This window comes from Panicum virgatum, chromosome 6N (genome assembly GCF_016808335.1).
Source record: "Panicum virgatum strain AP13 chromosome 6N, P.virgatum_v5, whole genome shotgun sequence".
In the NCBI taxonomy this organism is placed as follows: domain Eukaryota; kingdom Viridiplantae; phylum Streptophyta; class Magnoliopsida; order Poales; family Poaceae; genus Panicum; species Panicum virgatum.
The window spans coordinates 1,644,023-1,661,413 of NC_053150.1; the positions used below are offsets into that span (position 1 = coordinate 1,644,023).

At 48.0% G+C, this 17,391-nt stretch overlaps 1 pseudogene; it reads right to left on the bottom strand.

The window, feature by feature from the left end:
* Positions 1-5,081: 5,081 nt before the first annotated feature.
* LOC120679712 lies at positions 5,082-6,100 on the bottom strand (annotated as a pseudogene).
* Between the last annotated feature and the right edge of the window lie 11,291 nt (positions 6,101-17,391).

Sequence of the window (17,391 nt, forward strand, 5' to 3'; positions counted from 1 at the left end):
CACCACTTGCACTTCCAAGTTGCCCTTTGAAGAGGCTGAGGTTCGTTTCATTTTCGGCTTCATTGTAACGAGTGGGTGAATTGTGCACGCTTGGAAGGGTTTCACCATAGTATTTTGTTGTGTAGTTGGAGACCTCATCCAGAATGTATTCTTCTACAATGGAAGCTTCTATTTTGCATTTATTTTTGCATTTGGTTCGAATGATCTTTTGTTGTCTCTCAATCGAGTAGCACCAACGTCCCTGAACAGGCCCCCCATCTGTGCCTCATACGGGAGGTGCAAAATCATATGCTGTATTGGATTGAAGAAGCCGGGTGGAAAGATTTTCTCCAACTTACAAAGCAACACAGGGGCCAATTTTTCCATTTGTTCAACCACAGCCCGAGACAACTCCTTAACACATAGCTGGCGGAAGAAATTGCTTAACTCCGCCAGCACTTGCCAGACATGGTCAGGGAGATAGCCTCGAACCATCACCGGAAGAAGCCGCTCAATCCATATGTGATAGTCATGACTCTTCAGCCCATTGATTCGCATAGTAGATAAGTTCACTCCTCTCCTTAGATTCGCTGCATACTCATCAGGGAACATTAAAGTTTGGAACCATTCTAGTACTTCTTTCCTTTGGTGCTTCTTCAGGACGAATTCAGCTGTAGGTTTTTCCATTTCTTACCATCTTTGGGTGGTGGAATATTCAGTTTTGGTCTATCGCATAAACTAGCTTGATCTACTCGGGCTTTAACATTGTCCTTTGTTTTATCAAGAATGTCCATGATTGTACCCCAGAGTGCCTCAGCAATATTTTTTTTTCCAAGTGCATCATATCAATGTTATGAGGAAGAAGAAGATCATCCATGTAGGGGAGCCTCCACAGGCCCGACTTCTGAGTCCAGGCATGTTCTTCGCCATAACCCACAAAACCACCACCTTCTTTAACCCTCAACGACTGTAACCACTCACGGACCGCGATACCTGACATCATCTGCGGTGGAGGTTCATCGACCACGACACCTTTCGTAAAGTTCTTGATGTCACGTCGGAATGGATGGACAATAGGGAGGAATTGTCGGTGTTTGTCGAACGAAGAATACTTGCCACCCTTCGCCAACCAGATGAACCTCATAGCTGCCTTGCATACTGGGCAAGGGAACTTCCCGTGCACACACCAGCCGCAGAATATCGCATACGCTGGCAAGTCATGCAGGGAGTACATGTACCACACTCGCATTTTGAAGTTTGTCTTTGTAGCTCGGTCATATGTCCATACACCTTCCTCCCAAGCATGGAGCAAATCATCAATAAGATGCTCCATATACACACCCATATTATCCCCCGGATATCCAGGAATTATCAACGACAAGAATATGTTTTGCCGTTGAAAGATAACTCCAGGGGGGAGGTTGAAGGGGATAACAAACATGAGCCAACAACTGTACGGGGCAGCCGTCATTCCATAAGGATTGAATCCATCTGTTGCCAATGCAACACGTACATTTCGAGCCACCAGAGCTTTCATTGTGTGACGCCTATCAAAATATTTCCATGCTTCACCATCGGATGGATGTATCATCTTCTAAGGACGGTAGCGTTTGCCGTTTTTGTGCCATCTCATCTGTTGTGCTGAATCCTCGGTCATGAACAGACGTTGGATTCTCGGTATGAATGGAAGGTACCGTACGATTTTCACGGGAATTTTGAGCTGTTTCTTTTGACCATCACCAGAATCTACCTCCAGCCACCGAGATGATTTACATTTTGTACAATAGTTTGCGTCTGCATGTTCTTTCCTAAACAACATGCATCCCTTCGGACAAGCATGTATCTTCTCATATGGCATCTTAAGACTACGAAGAAGTTTTTCTGCCTTGTATACGCTCTTTGGAAGAATGTGTCCTTCCGGAAGCAGACTAGCAAAAACCGTCAACATTTTGTCGAAGCCATCTCGACTAATGCCACACTCAGACTTTAAGGCTAGTACGCGTGCAATAGCATCGAATTAAGAAACATTGGTATGCTGGTGAAGTGGTTTCTGTGCCGCAGACAACATGTCGTAATACTGCTTTACCGTAGGCTTTGGCGGTTCCTCTCTAGGTCCTTCTTCGAAGTGTGCTTCATGAAAGTCAGCTAACATGTCTGCGCAACCGGCATCAGCATCATAATCATCGATGCGTTGTCTGACTACCTCTTCTCTCACACGATGGGTTTCACCATGGCAGATCCACCGGGTATAGTTTTCCACAAACCCATTTGTGATAATGTGTTTACCCATAATGAGTTGTGATTGATGTATCCTATTTTGACACTTGCTGCATGGACACGGCATTCTACTCTGTCCTCTATCAAATGCCTTTTCCAAAAAGTCATTGACCTTTAGAGCAAACTCAATATACTCTTGTTTGCTCTGCCAGCCCTTGTACATCCACTCACGGTCATCCATCCTTTAACATACGAGCGAGAAATTTAAAAATCGATTTCATATACACGATATCTAACAAACTCTAATAGGTGAAGATAGGTCCTAATCCCACCCGAGGATGTGTAGATATGGTTGGTTTCCATGATCCACTCCTAGCCGAGACAGAATTTCGGTAGCACCTCCCCGCTGCTCTCCAAATACACGTCCTGTCAAGGAGATTGTGTATCCGGAGAACAGCAGGGAGGTGATGCCGAAACTCTGGTACGGATTGGAGTTGACCATGAAAACTAACCATATCTACACACCCTTGGGCTGTCCAAATGACGTGGACAATTCGAAACACATACGGTTCCATATATGCAAAGAGCTGCATATTTCGAACCGTATCTCTTTCGAACGGGAGACGCCTAAGTTACGTGAAGCACAAACAAGATAAGTAAATGAAAGTCTGTGATGACTCACCTAACTGTCCTGCAAAGTGACGAGTCAAGGACGGTGCCACAACCTCTCCTAAAAAGAACAACTACATAGTATCAATAATTGAACATTTCAGTTTCAAATTCTGCAAAAATAAAACAGCATAGTGGTCGACAACCAACAAACATGTCTCAGATATGTTCCCTTTCATTTGACCTTGAACTTGAAGTATAAGAAACCTATAATAAATTCATGACCGCCATTAAACCATGTGACACATCCAGCCCAATCTTAACATCATCGCACCCGAGTTGTTGCTTGGGCATGGATGTGTCACATGGTTTCATGACAACCATGATAAGCATATCCATAGAACAGAAATAACACACTTCGACTAACACTCATGCTCAAGCTCAAGGTCAATATATATAGCATATATCATCACAGGCAATACAATTTTCTATCCAAAATACTCTCCAGCGGTGGCGAGAGCGGCAAAGTGAGATACAACTACCTACCAGGCAATCGAGTTTTCTATCGAAACTAGTGACATACAACTACCTACCAACAAACTAACTAAAAGCACTACCAAAATACAGAATGCGAAATTTTTGTTCAAGTCCTTACCTAGGAGCTTAACGGCGAGCGACCTTCTTCTTCTCCTGCAACGGCGAGCAGCGAGAACCTCCGGCAGGAACCTCTGATCTTCTCCTCTTCACGGCCGGCTCCTCTTCCTTCTTCTCCCCATGGCCGCCGCCTCCTCTTCCTGCTCTTCTCCCCACGGCCGCCTCCTCTGCTCTTCTATGTACGGCCACCTCCTCCTCCTCCTCTCCTGGGCCCGCCGGCAGGGGCGTGCACCGCGCGCCTACTCCTACTGGGCCCGTGGCCGGCGGGGACGTTGGGCGGCCGGGGCATCGGCCGGCCGGGGGCGCGTGCGGCCAGGCCCGGGGGCGGGGTGCGTGCGGCCGGGGCGGAGCTCGGCCGGGGCTAGTTTGTTGCTGCCTGTGCGCGATCGAGTTGAGCTCGCGTGCTGCGATGTGCCCGGCTGATGCGCGTGTGTGCTCGAGTACGTGTGGCTTGCCATGGCAGCTGGGTTTGCTTGGTGTGCGACCACCTGGCTGTATGTCTGCGTGTTTGATTTGTGCGGCTTCATCAGCTTGATGAGTCTCTGACTGTCTGTCTGCTACCTCGGCCTGTTCGAGACGGGTCGGAGTAGATAGGAGCTCACACTGCGATAATTAAGCAGCGTGGCTAGCTGCTCGTGTTTTGTTTGATGATTTCATTGATCATCATGGAGTGATTGCATTGCTATCTCCTCTGTGTTGTATGTACCTGCTGCTGGTAGTGTGCATGCCTCATGCTTGCAAATGCTGGCTGTATAACAGTAGTCAGCAATAGCGCACAATTCTTTCGATATGATGTTCAGTTGTATCAACAGACAACATGTGTCGCTCAATGGATCACAAACGCAGCCACAGACAGAGATCAGAGCTCGCATTTGCGTGCATGAATATAATCAATCGCACACCACAAACTTCATCATAGATTGACAGTGCCACTGCTTCACTGTGGGGTAAATTATTACTGAATTTGTTTTTTCAGTAGAAACAGTAGGGATCAATATGGTTTCCCTTTTTATTTTCGATGTCCTCCTGTAATTGAACCAGCAGGTAGAATATTTAATTTGCCCCAAAGTGAGCAATGTCTTCTCGCTCTGAAACCACGTCCTGCCCCAAAGTGAGCTTCATTCATCCAGATTGCTAATTTGTGATCGTTTCAATTGTGTCAGTGTCACTTTAGGCTGATCGATGTTGCATGGCTAGAGCAATACTAGTCTATCAACCTGTGCTCCGCACGAGCTAATTAGAATCTATCTATCTATACTATAAGAAATCAAAACAATTGAAATATTCTTTACCAAGATTAATAAGCTCATAACCCTCACGGCGTCCCCACCTGTCAGACTTCCAACCTTAAGGACCCATGGTGGACCTATAGATTTTGATAGTTGCAAAATGAATCTGTCATTTTAACCTTACTTTTTACACCGGCGACGCTGCTTACCCACCCGCTGTACCCGTAGGCAAAATCTGCGTCTCACACCCGCCAATCGCGCTGGTCTTTCCTTCCTCTCCGCGCCCACATCCTTTGGGTATTTAACTTTTTACCATTATAACAAGTGGCACCTTCTCAGATAGCACTCTTAAAATTGGCTATAGGTTTTTATCAGATGAAAGAAAAAAAAAGATACAGAATTGCCAATTTTACTCATGTGGCACGCTAGCACCGCAGTGCAGCTAGGATTCTAGTGAGCAAGGTCATGTAAAATGACCTCCTCTGCCCCTGCTCCTTTCTTTATCCATCCCAGGCTGCCCACGGGCTCCCCCCTACCCCTGCTCTCGCCCTCTCGAACGCCTGCCCCCACCCTGCAGCGCCGCCCAGCACCGCCGCCGACCTGTACGCCGCCGCCATCTGCGCCTGCAGCAGCCAAGGAAGAAGCTGCTGCTGCTGCTGTCGCCGATCGCGGCCGAGCCCGAGAGCAGGGTGGAGGCGGCGAGGCGGAGCAGGTCCGGTTAGTTGGTGAGCGGCTCGAAGGCGCGGAGCGTGACGAGGTCGGCCTGCGTAGGGTAGTAGGCGGCGCCGCGGCGGGCTTGAGGAGCGCGGAGAGGTCGAGGAGGTCGAGGCGGGGCCCGTGGGCGACGGGTCGATGCCCATGCAGAGCAGGCGCTTGCGGATGTGCGTTCCAGTAGTTCTTGATCTCTCGTGGTCCGTCCGTCCGGGCAGCCGCGCCGCGATCACTGACCACCTATGCACAGCACCAGCCAATCATTCACGCGTCAGAAACCGTACTAGTACGCTCACCTACTACTTCTACTAGTAGAGGGAGCAAAAATAGCGAAGCTATAGCCAGGCTAGCTAGGCCACAGCCAGAGAGGAAAAAAATTGCTTGTACTGACTACTGATGCTTACTTGTTGCCGAGGATGCTGTGGAGCTGGATGATGGTCTCCTCCTCCTCGAAGGAGAAGCGGCCGCGCTTGATGTCCGGCCTCAGGTAGTTGGTCCACCGCAGTCGGCAGCTCTTCCGCACCGCGCGAGCCCTGCCATGGGAACCCTCCTTTCGCTAAAAAAAAAACCCTGCCATGGGAAGGGGATGGGGAACGATTGAGGTGAGCATGCATGCATAGAGAGCCATCCATATCTGCAAAGCGTATCGTGGTGATCGAGATGAATGAGAGCACCGATCGGTCGGGGGTGCTCACCGGCATTCTTGGGGAGGGTGCGCCAGTGTTGGCAGTTAAAATTGGCAAAAGTACGCGGACGACCGCTCGGGCCGACCTGACCAGTTTGGCTATGTGTAATTCGAGTCTGGTTAGATTTCCTTTGTAGAGTCCATTTGTAATCCGATTTGAAAGGGTACGTCCTTCCCGGCCTATAAATATAAAGACCATGACCGATTGAGATACTTCTACCCAATCGAATCAAACAAATCTACTATTTACTTTTTTACTCAAACCCTAATTTTTCCAACCTCGTGCTGTTCTTTGCTCGTCTCTACGGCGTTCAAGGACGTTTTGGGTGGCCTGCCGACTCTAAGACAACCCTAGATCCGCGAGCTCCGACGGGTCCCTCCCGAGATCGTGGCCCCAGGTCTTCGCGAAGTTCTCTGCGTCCAACCGGTCTGACCGGTCGCCGGTGTGCTTCGTCAAGTTACGATCGTTACGATCCTGCGCGTTCTAGCGCTTGTGTGTTGGCCAATTCTACGTCAACATACTTTTTGGCGACTCGACTGGGGACAGATCTATATTCATCGGACGTAATGACCGGTGAGAAGGTTAACCCCTCCAAGGTAAATTTCACTCTCGTTGACATCAAGTGTGAAGATATACCTGAGGAGAACCGCAAGCAATCTGAGGCCGCGCTCCAGAAGGAGCAGGAGGAGGCCAAGAAGAGATTGCTTGCATGCTTTGGGAAGACTCGGCAAGGTGTGATCGAGAAGGATAAGTTCGTCACGCCCACATTCGCGCTGCCACCGCCGAACCCATCTACTACGGCTACAGCTGCTGCTTCATCTGCTTCCACTCCAAGCGATGTAAGTTTTACATTCGATTCCATTAAATAGTTTGCTGAAGACTTTTTGGGTAGATTCGAACAATCGCAAAAGCTTACACAAGATTTACTTATGGTCTTGAGTCTACAAAATAAGGGTAAGAAGCCTATTAATGATTATTTTAACTTCATCCCTAACCCTAGTTTTTCGGCCGCACCAACAGAGAATTATCAGTATGGTATGCCACCGAATTTCTTCGTGGGATAGACACCCCCGCCAGGCACAGTTCGGCCGTCCAGGGCTGAACCGGTTAGACCAGTCCAGCCGACCGGTCAGACTGGTGCCTCGGCGGGCGGACCGGTCAGACCGGTGCCATGGTGCTCGGTTCTGCGTCACAGCCACAACTCGCGTCTCTTTCTACTTCGGCTGACCCTAGCATGGAAGAAGAATTGGCGGAGTTTGTGCCGCCGTATACTACGAAATCATACGGTGAACCCCCTTTTTCTCCACCATTGTCCAAAGATGTTTGGGATGATTGGCTTAAGGCCAATCCACAATATGCCACACAAACGATGTCCACTACTGCGACACATCATTTTGGCCAAACATCTACAGGCAACTATGAGGCCGATCTTGCTAGGATGAAGGAAGATCTGGCCGATATACTTAAAGATAAACTTGGTTTTGTTATGGGTAGGAGTCGGCTGTATCGTAGGCCGTATCTGATGCTTTTGATTTGATTCCCTACCCTGCTGGTTGGCGTGTTTCCAATTTTGTCAAGTTTAGCAGTGATGATAACCGATCCACTTGAGAATATATTAGCCAATACATCGCTTAATTTGGGGAAGCTGGTTCTAGCAAGTCTTTGCGCGTTCGTATGTTTCCTTTGTCTTTGACTGGAATGGCTTTTTCTTGGTTTTCGTCATTAGCCCCGAACTCGATTCGTTCTTGGGATGAATTAGAGCAAAAATTTCATGATCACTTTTATAGTGGGGATAAAAAAACTAAGTTGACAGATTTGACATCGGTTAGACAGGGTAGAAATGAGTCTATCCATGAGTACTTTAAAAGATTTAAAGATATCAAAAACCGATGTTTTAATTTGTCACTTTTTGAAAATGATTTGGTTGATTTGGCTCTTGCGGGTTTACGTTCTAGTTATAGAGAGAAGTTTGATGGTTCGAGTTTTTATTCTTTAAATCAGCTTTAGGTAAGAGCCTTAGGCTAAGAGGCAAAATTTAAAAAAGAAAAAGATACCTACAAGTTCCATCGTTCAAACACGCATATTGTTGAATATGATTCCGATTCATCGGACGATGAGGATAAGGAGGTATATGCTACTGAGTTTGTTTGTCCTGCTTCGGCCAAATCATGTTCTTGTGCATCTCTCAAGCCGACTCAAAGGAATCGGCAAGAAGAAATGAAATTTACCTTTGATGTATCCAAGTGTGATCGTATCTTTGATGAATTATTACGACTTGGGCATTTAAAGATTACTCATGTTATACCGCTGCTTGAGGAGCTAAAGCGGCGTGCTTATTGCAAATTTCATAATTCTTCATCTCATGCAACTAATGATTGTAATGTATTTCGTCAACTGGTACAATCGGCCATAAATGAAGGACGATTGACCTTTCCGGAGATGAAAATAGATAAAGCTCCATTTCCAGTTCACACCATTGATCTCAACAATGCAAAGGTGCTGATTCGGCCAGATCAAGTTGAAGGAGCAAAGGGCAAGAACGTTGTCATTGGTGATGAAAGGCCGTTGAATGCTAATAACATGATTTTGGCCAGGGAGGTGGTTCAGGAGAAGGCTCCTAATGAGAAGAAGAACCTCAGAATTATGCTTAAGCCTCGAACACTCGGGGGATAAGAGGGATCTTCTTCAGGTGACCGGTCTACTGCACAGCAGAGACCGGTCAGACCGGTTGCTTCGATCGGTTCGACCGGTCAGACTGGTCTTGGTGGCCGGTCAGACCGCCCTGGCGGTCAGCCCTGGACATTCAAGCCCAAGCATCCGGAAGTGGGTACGTGGAAAACTAATTAGCCAAAGGTGCAGGGCAAGCTTGCAAATCAGAAGCCTATCTTTGGCCAACTGTTAAACAAGTACTCAAAGACCGTTCAAAACGATCGGCCCATAAAAAAGAGGCCGAGGTCACGTCCGCGTCAAGGCGCACCTTCATCTCCTATGGGAGAATCAAGCAAACATAGGTGTGATGTAGTTAGTTTGTTCCCTCCACAGCAGATGCAGCCAATGTATGCCACCATGCCTTGGCCGCCGCCGGAATCGGATTCTCGGTTTCCCGCATGGGAGAATGGGGGATTTTGGATGCAATGCTATCCGATGCCATATCCACCACACTTCTAGGGGAGGGAAGCTCCAGAGGACCTGTGTTCGACAGGTTGAAGCAGCTGGTTCACGACTGATTTGGACAGAACCAATCTGGTCAGGGACTAAACCCCGGATCAGTCAGACCGGTCTACCCCGACCAGTCAGACCGGTCTCAGCAGAGACCGGCCCAATTTCATCATGTGCGCCAAGAGTACCGTGTCAAGGAGAAAAGGGACGAACCTGAACCAATGCAAGTTGATTCTGAGAAGGCTCCAGTTAAGGTTGTGCAAGTTGAAGATCAAAAGAGTAAAGCTCAAGATGCACAAGAAGGACCGATGATTGTGGAGAAATCGGTCAATACTTCTCAAAAGCTTGTGTTGGCCAATGATTATGAGGCCAGCAGCAGCAACCCCGAAGACTAAGGCAAAGCGAAGTACTTCCAGCCTAGGTGGTGCCCACCGGGGTTAACACATACTCAGAAGAGGAAATTGCAGCGTCTTCGCTGCCAAGAACAGAAGGAAAAAGAGGCGGAGAAGTTGAGGGATGAGCACTTCGAGAAGTACAGACCAAAGATCCCTCAAGGCAAGGTGTGGCAGGTCAAGACGACTGACCAGCCATCAGGACTGGTCGGACCGCCCCAGCCGACCGTTCTGACCGGTGTCCCGGACCGGTCTGACAGCTCAGAGCAACCGGTCAGACCGGTCGACCCTGAGCCTGAGTAGAAGGTCGAAGAAAGCGTTCTCGCTTCGGCTCTGAGCACAACAGAGGTTCCAGCAGCTCCTTCAGTACTAGAAGAAGAAGAGTTGGTGGATTATGAGGCTTGTCCGGAACGCACCAACATGGAGATCAATGTGGTGCGCTTTTCTGATGACTACTGGGCGATTCTGGAGGAGGAGTCTGGTCATCTGAATTTTGGGCCGCGCAAAGTTATTTTTCAGAAGCCCAAAGATTCAGATAATCACTTGAAGGCTCTCTACTTGAGGGGGCATATCAATGGGAAGCTAGTTTCTCGTATGCTTGTGGATAGTTGGGCAATTGTGAATTTAATGCCCTATTCACTCTACAAGAAGTTTGGCAGGACGGACGAAGAACTGATCAAGACAAACATGACGGTCAGCGGCATTGTTTTGATGGAGTTGACCGTTGGGAGCAAGACAATTGCAACGGCGTTCTTCGTCTCCGAGGTGCAAAGTAACTTCAACCTCATACTTGGGCGTGATTAGATCCATGCCAATCAATGTGTACCATCTTCCTTGCATCAGTTTCTCATTCAGTGGTTCGGCGATGAAATTGAGGTTGTGCATGGCGACACCTCATCTTTCATTGGAACTGCCGATTCCGAGCTAATTGGTGCGCATGACCACATCAAGTGCTTATCGGGTCTGGATTTGACCGATTATGACTTCATCAGTTGCACCAAAGAGGGTTTTGTGTCTGCTGTCTTAAAGCCGATGGAGAATCGACTACATTTATTTCTATGATGCAGCAGGGCGATAGCACAGAGCCGACCGGTCAGACCGCTACCTCTGACCGGTCAGACCGGTCTAGCGCAAACTGGTTGCAGCAGCGCATCGAGCACTATCGGGACAAGGCGAACGATATGTGCGAGGCCATTGAGGACTTCAGTGATTTTGATAAGTTAGGCCAAGGTTTTACGTCGGCTGATCCATTAGAAAAAGTAGATATTGGAGATGGTACTATCCCTAGGCCGATTTTTGTAAATACAAATTTATCGGATGAATGTAAAGCCGATTTAATAAAGTTATTAAAAGAATATGTCGATTGTTTTGCATGGGAATACTCTGAGATGCCTGGTTTGAGTCGTGATTTGGTTGAGCATCGGCTACCGATCAAAACCGGTTTTAGAACTTATAAGCAACCTGTTAGGCGTTTTAATCCTGTTATGTATGACCGAATAAAAGAATAAATCAATCGTTTATTAGATACTGGATTTATTCGATCTCGTCATTATGCAGAGTGGATCTCTAATATTGTGCCCGTTGAAAAGAAAGATTCGGACAAGATTAGAGTTTGCATTGATTTTAGAGATCTTAATAAAGCTACTCCTAAGGATGGATATCCTATGCCTATAGCCGATATGTTGATCAATGAAATTTCTGGACATCGGGTTATCAATTTTCTTGATGGTAATGCGGGTTACAATCAAATATTCATGGCCGAAGAAGATACATCTAAAACGGCCTTTAGATGTTCTGGTTTTGTTGATTTGTTTGAGTGGGTTGTTATGACTTTTGGATTAAAGAATACTGGTGCTACTTATCAAAGAGTTACGAATTTGATCTTACATAATTTACTTGGTATTATATTGGAGGTCTATATTGATGATACTGTGATTAAATCGGCCAGCTTGAGCCATCATTTGGCTGATCTAAGACTTGCTCTTGAGAGGATGCGTCAGTATGGTTGGAAGATGAACCCGCTCAAGTGTGCTTTTGGTGTATCGGTGGGAAGTTCTTGGACTTCATTATTCATGAAAAGGGCATAGAGATTGATCCAAAGAGAATTGAAGCTATGAAGAAAGTGGAGGCTCCTTCTTGCAAGAAAGGCTTGCAAAAGTTTCTGGGTAAAGTGAATTACTTGAGAAGATTTATATCTAATTTTTCCGGAAAGATAGATGCTTTTACTCCTATTCTTCGGTTAAAAGATAAAGCTGAGTTTACTGATTCTTTCAATTTCAAAGGGAAGGCCGAGGTTGCTGATTGGAGGGTGCCTATTGTGATGTATTTGAAGGACCCTGGTCATGGTGCAGAGAGGAATATTCGGCGTTTGGCATTTGAATATGTTTTGATCGATGATGAGCTTTATCGTCGGACCGCCAAAGATGTACTTCTCAAATGCTTAGATTCTGATCAGGCTCGTGTTGCTATGGGAGAAGTTCATGAAGACATCTGTGGTACACATCAATCGGCTCATAAAATGAAGTGGTTACTTAGGAGAGCCGGTTTCTATTGACCAACTATGATGGCGAATTGCTTCAGATATTATAAGGGGTGTGAAGAATGTCAGCGGTTCGTTAATGTTCAACTGGTGCCTGCTGCGTTATTGCATCCTATTATCAAGCCATGGCCGTTCAGAGGTTGAGGGTTGGATTTTATTGGTCAGATTAATCCCTCTTCTTCAAAGGGACATCGCTTCGTGTTAGTTGCTACGGATTATTTCACTAAGTGGACCGAAGCAGTTCCTTTGAAAAATATGACACATCGGGAGGTAATTGAGTTTATTACGGAGCATATTATTCATAGATTCAGTATTCCTCAAACTTTGACAAAGGATCAAGGTTCATCTTTTATTTCAAAGGAGGTACGTGATTTTGCCGAATCTTATAAGATCAAAATACTCAATTCATCTCCATACTATACTCAGGCCAATGGTCAGGCCGAGTCTAGTAATAAGATCTTGATAAAGCTCATCAAGAAGAAGATAGAAGAGAATCCCAGGAGGTGGCATGAGGTATTATCTGAAGTATTGTGGGCTCATCGTATATTTAGACATGGTGCTACTAAAGTTACTCCTTTTGAGCTTGTATATGGTCAAGAGGCCGTTTTGCCCGTTGAGGTGAATCTGGACGCTTATAGATTGGCTAAACAAAATGACCTTACCGCTGTTGATTACTATGACTTGATGATGGAAAATATTGATGAAGTAAGCAACAAGCGGTTGCAAATTTTGAAGGAAATTGAGAGGGACAAACTTCGGGTGGATAGAGCTTACAACAAAAAGGTAAGAGCCAAATCTTTTCAAATTGGTGAGCTGGTATGGAAGACAATATTATCTCTTGGGACGAAGAGTAATAAGTTCGGCAAGTGGTCGTCAAGTTGGGAAGGACCGTACAAGATTGTCAAGGTTATCTTCGGAAATTTTTATATGGTGGAGACGATGCAGGGAGAACGTCTTCTAAGGGCTCTTAATGGAAGATACTTGAAGAAATATTATCCCAGCGTGTGGCAAGACGCTTGAAGACGAAGACGACCGGTATAGAGTATCGCCCTTAGCATTATTTTTAGCCTTATATTTTCTGTGTAAATTCATGTAACTATGCTAGTTTCTGGTACTTGCTTTTTGGCTTGCAAAGCTCACCAAAAAGCAGGGGGCATATGTTGGCAGTCAAAATTGGCAAAGTGCATGGCCGACCGGTTTGACCGGTCTGGCTCTGTGTAATCCGAGTCTGATTAGATTTCTTTTGTACAGTTTGTTTGTAATCCGATTTGGAAGGAGTGCGTCTTCCCCGGCCTATAAATATAAAAGCCACGGCCGATTGAGGTCCTTCTACCAATTGAATCAAACAAATCTACTATTTACTTTTTTACTCAAATCCTAACTTTTCCAACCTCGTGCTGTTCATTGCTCGTCTCTACAGCGTTCAAGGGCGTCTTGGGAGGCCTGCCAACTCCAAGACAACTCTAGATCTGCGAGCTCCGACGGGGTCCCTCCCGAGCTCGTGGCCCTAGGTCTTCGCGAAGTTCTCTGCGTCCAACCGGTCTGACCGGTTGGTGCGACCGGTCTGACCGATCGTCGGTGTGCTTCATCAGGTTGCGATCGTTGCGATCCTGCGCGTTCTAGCACTTGTGTGTTGGCCAATTCTACGTCAACATCTAGTTGCCCTAGCCGTGCTTGTTGATGTAGGCGATGAGCTTCTCGTCCTCCTTCGGCGTCCACGGCCCCTTCTTCAGCCCGCTCTTCTTGCAGCACGAGCGCGCCCCATGGATCGCTCGCATTGCTGGGATCGAGGGCGGTGGCGGCGGCGGCGGCGGCGGCGGCGGCGACACAGCTCGTGTGGAAGCGCGGCAGCTGTGCTGGGCAACGCTGTAGGGTGGGGGCAGCGCTGCAGGGCGGGGGCAGGTGCTCGAGAGGGCGACAACAGGGGCAAGGGAACCCGTGGGCAGCTTGGGATGGATAAACAAAGGGGCAGGGCAGGGGAGGTCATTTTACATGACCTTGCTGACTAGGATTCGAGCTGGACTGCGGTGCTGGCGTGTCACGCGAGCAAAAATGGTAATTCTGTATTTTTTCTCTCTCATCTGCTAAAAATGTATCGCCAAATCTAAAAGTGCTATCTGAGGAGGTGGCGCTTGTTATAATGGTAAAAAGTTAAATACCCCACGTCCTTTCCCCGTGCTCCATCTATCAACCCAGTCGCCGTCCTTCTTCGCAACTTCGGCCTTGTTTGGCTTTCTACAAAACTAGCACGCATATTTTTCGAAAAAAGAATCTCGCATGCATGAAGTCTATTTGTAAAACTTTTTTAGGGATGGTGTAAATTTTCGCGACGAATCTAATAACGGTAATTAATCGATGATTTACTAGAGTAATGCTACAGTAACCATCCTCTAATCGCGCGGTCAAAAGCCTTATTAGATTCTTCAGGGTCACTAGTGCGGAGGTTCTGAAGTTAGTCTTGTAAACTGGTTTTATTTGACACTGTAATTAACAGTCAAAGTATCGCTATTAACACGCTACAAAACTAGCGCCAACAAATAGCCCTCGCTCTTCCAAACCCTAGCGCTAGCGACCGGCGGCAGTTTCGGGGCTGTGGTGTAGTGGCAACGGAGTCCGGTCAAGCGTCAAGCGATCCGGCCGCGCCGACCCGTGGCCAAACCGCCTTCGCCACGGCCGCCTCCTCCTCCCCCTCCGCTGCAGCAGATGCCGAGGCCGTCCTCGTCGTCTTCTGCCTCCTCCTCCCGCCGTCCTTCTCCGACGCCGACACCATGCGACACCACGCTGGAGGCTCTCTTCGCCGTGATTGATGCCGAGGAGAAGGAGGGGCACCGCGGCGGGAAGGGCGGCCCGTCTGGGTTCGGTGCGTGCCTGCTCCTCGTCGACACCGAGCGGCTCGAGGCGGCGACCGCCGGCGAGGGCATCCTATGGAGGATCGCCCTGGAGGCCGGCGCCTACGTGCGCATCATGCTGTGCGAGGAGGCCGCGCCACAGCCGCAGGGGCAGGGGCCCGAGGAGGTCGTTGTCACACCCGGTTTTTGGGACAAAACCGAATGCATAGCTATATGTATGCCAGGATCAAGTTTCATACATATAGAGACATTATAAGTGCATAATCAACAATAGTATCACAAAAAAAAGAACTAAAACAAATAAAAGACTATCAGAGTTCACAGCTTATCCTGGAAACGAAGGCTCCAAACATCACAGGCAATCGACTGGAGGTTGCGTACACCTAGAACTCAGCAACATCTTCAAAAGACTTCACAGGAACTTTCCTTCTGAGCAGCAGTAAGCAAGGGTGAGTACACTTATGGTTGGTACTCAGCAAGGCCACAAGAAATAACCAGAAAGTGATTTAAATCCATCTTTAAGTTTATTAATCATGTGAGGGTCCAAGCCGCTCTTGACCGTGAGCACGGCTAACCGGTTAGTTTTAACTCTGCAGAGGTTGTACACTTTCACCACAATTCGCGTAAAAGTTCCGAAGAACTTTGAACCCAACCACGCATATGTGCTGATCAGGCACAAATACCACACTTCCGAGGTGTGATTGCATAGGGACGCTACGAGGCCTTTACAAAGAATCCCTATATGTATGTGTTGGTCCCTGCCGTGCGGTCCCTCAGAAGACACAGCTTCCTTCACCCGCTCCACAACACAAACTCATAACCACCAAGCGGAACAACCCCAACACAACATATAGTTCATCTAATTACTCAGCCAAGACCAGAGCCCATTAGTATTGTGGTTGTACGGTTTTCTTGGGTGGTTCTCTATGTTCCAATTAAATCATAGTACTCTTGTAAATAAAGCATAGATAGAAGTATGGTTAGGGTCACTTGCCTTTCTCCAACGAAAAGCTACTCTTACTGCTCTTCAGCTTTTGCTCACTTGGAATTCTTGATCTTCAATCTTCAAACAGCGATCCTTCTACTCGGAGCAAACATCGAGCAAACATACAAAGCAAACAACAAGTACATCTAAGAACAGTACACCAGAACAAAAGAAAGGCTTTAAAAGAACATACTAAAGGATAGAGCTCGCTGCTACGGTTACGAGAGCGCAAGAAACACAGAAAACGGAACTAAAACGGTGATTCTATGGGATAAACGATGCTTCAGGGATCTAGTCGTGATTAACTAAAAGGTTAAGGACTAAAAGAAAAGATTTGCAAGACACAGAAAATTGTGCTCACAGAGGATAACAAGGTCATAAACTATCGCACACGTTGCAAGGATCACATGAGCGTGAGAATCGATGAAAACGGAGTTAAAACGTGGAAGATATGGCTAAAACAAGGCACCAGGGACTTGTTTGTGAGAGTTTTGAACTTCCAGGGGCTAGATCTAAAGAAACCAGGGGCTAAAACCTAATTAACCATAGACTTCAAGGGCTAGCATGTAAAAACACCTAAGCAGGACTGCGGATTCTATTTTGGAAAAGCAGAAGGGTTAAACCATAAAATAAAGGGCTACCGCGGGTTGATTTTTGAAGAACCGAGGGTTTCTTTTGCAAGAATGCCATGGTTGACCGGTATTGGTTGGGTTGACCTCGGGTCAGATCCGATCTGGATCGTCGAATTCAGATCCGACGGCTCTGAGCGGATCGGGGGGGGGTGCGGCGGCGGCGCTGGCGACGGCTGGCGGCGGCGCACGGTGGTGAGCGGCGGCGGGGTCGCTGGCGGAGGCCAAAAACGGCCGTCCGGGCAGGGTTTCGGCTCGAGCTAATGTTGGGGAGCACGCGCGCGATACGGCGAAGCCATCTAGGGCACCTGCGCAGGACCTAGGCGAGCGGAGCAAGGCGCGCGGCGACGAGCAGACGCGGCGGAGCTCCGACGAGCGGTTCCGGGCGGAAAAGAGCGAGAGAGAGGGAGAGAACGGGTCGAAGAGAATCCCCACCTCAACGCGAAACTACGGGGCGGTGAACTTGTCGAGGAGGAGCGGCGGAGTGGCGGCGCAGCGTGAACCCGAGCTCCGAGCTCATCAATGGCGGCGGCTAGGGTTTGCGCAAACTGGGTGGCGGCTGCGGCTCGGGTTGCACGAGAAAAGACGGCGGCACGAGTAGGGGGTTCAAGGGGGAGCGGGCGGCTTCTATTTATAGGGCGCTAGGTCCCCTCGGCGTGCGCGCCACGGCGCGGGCGAGACGGGGCGCAGCCGGACTCTACGAGAGTCCGAGCTCGGGAAGGAGAAGACTCCTGACGGTGGGGCCCGCGTGGC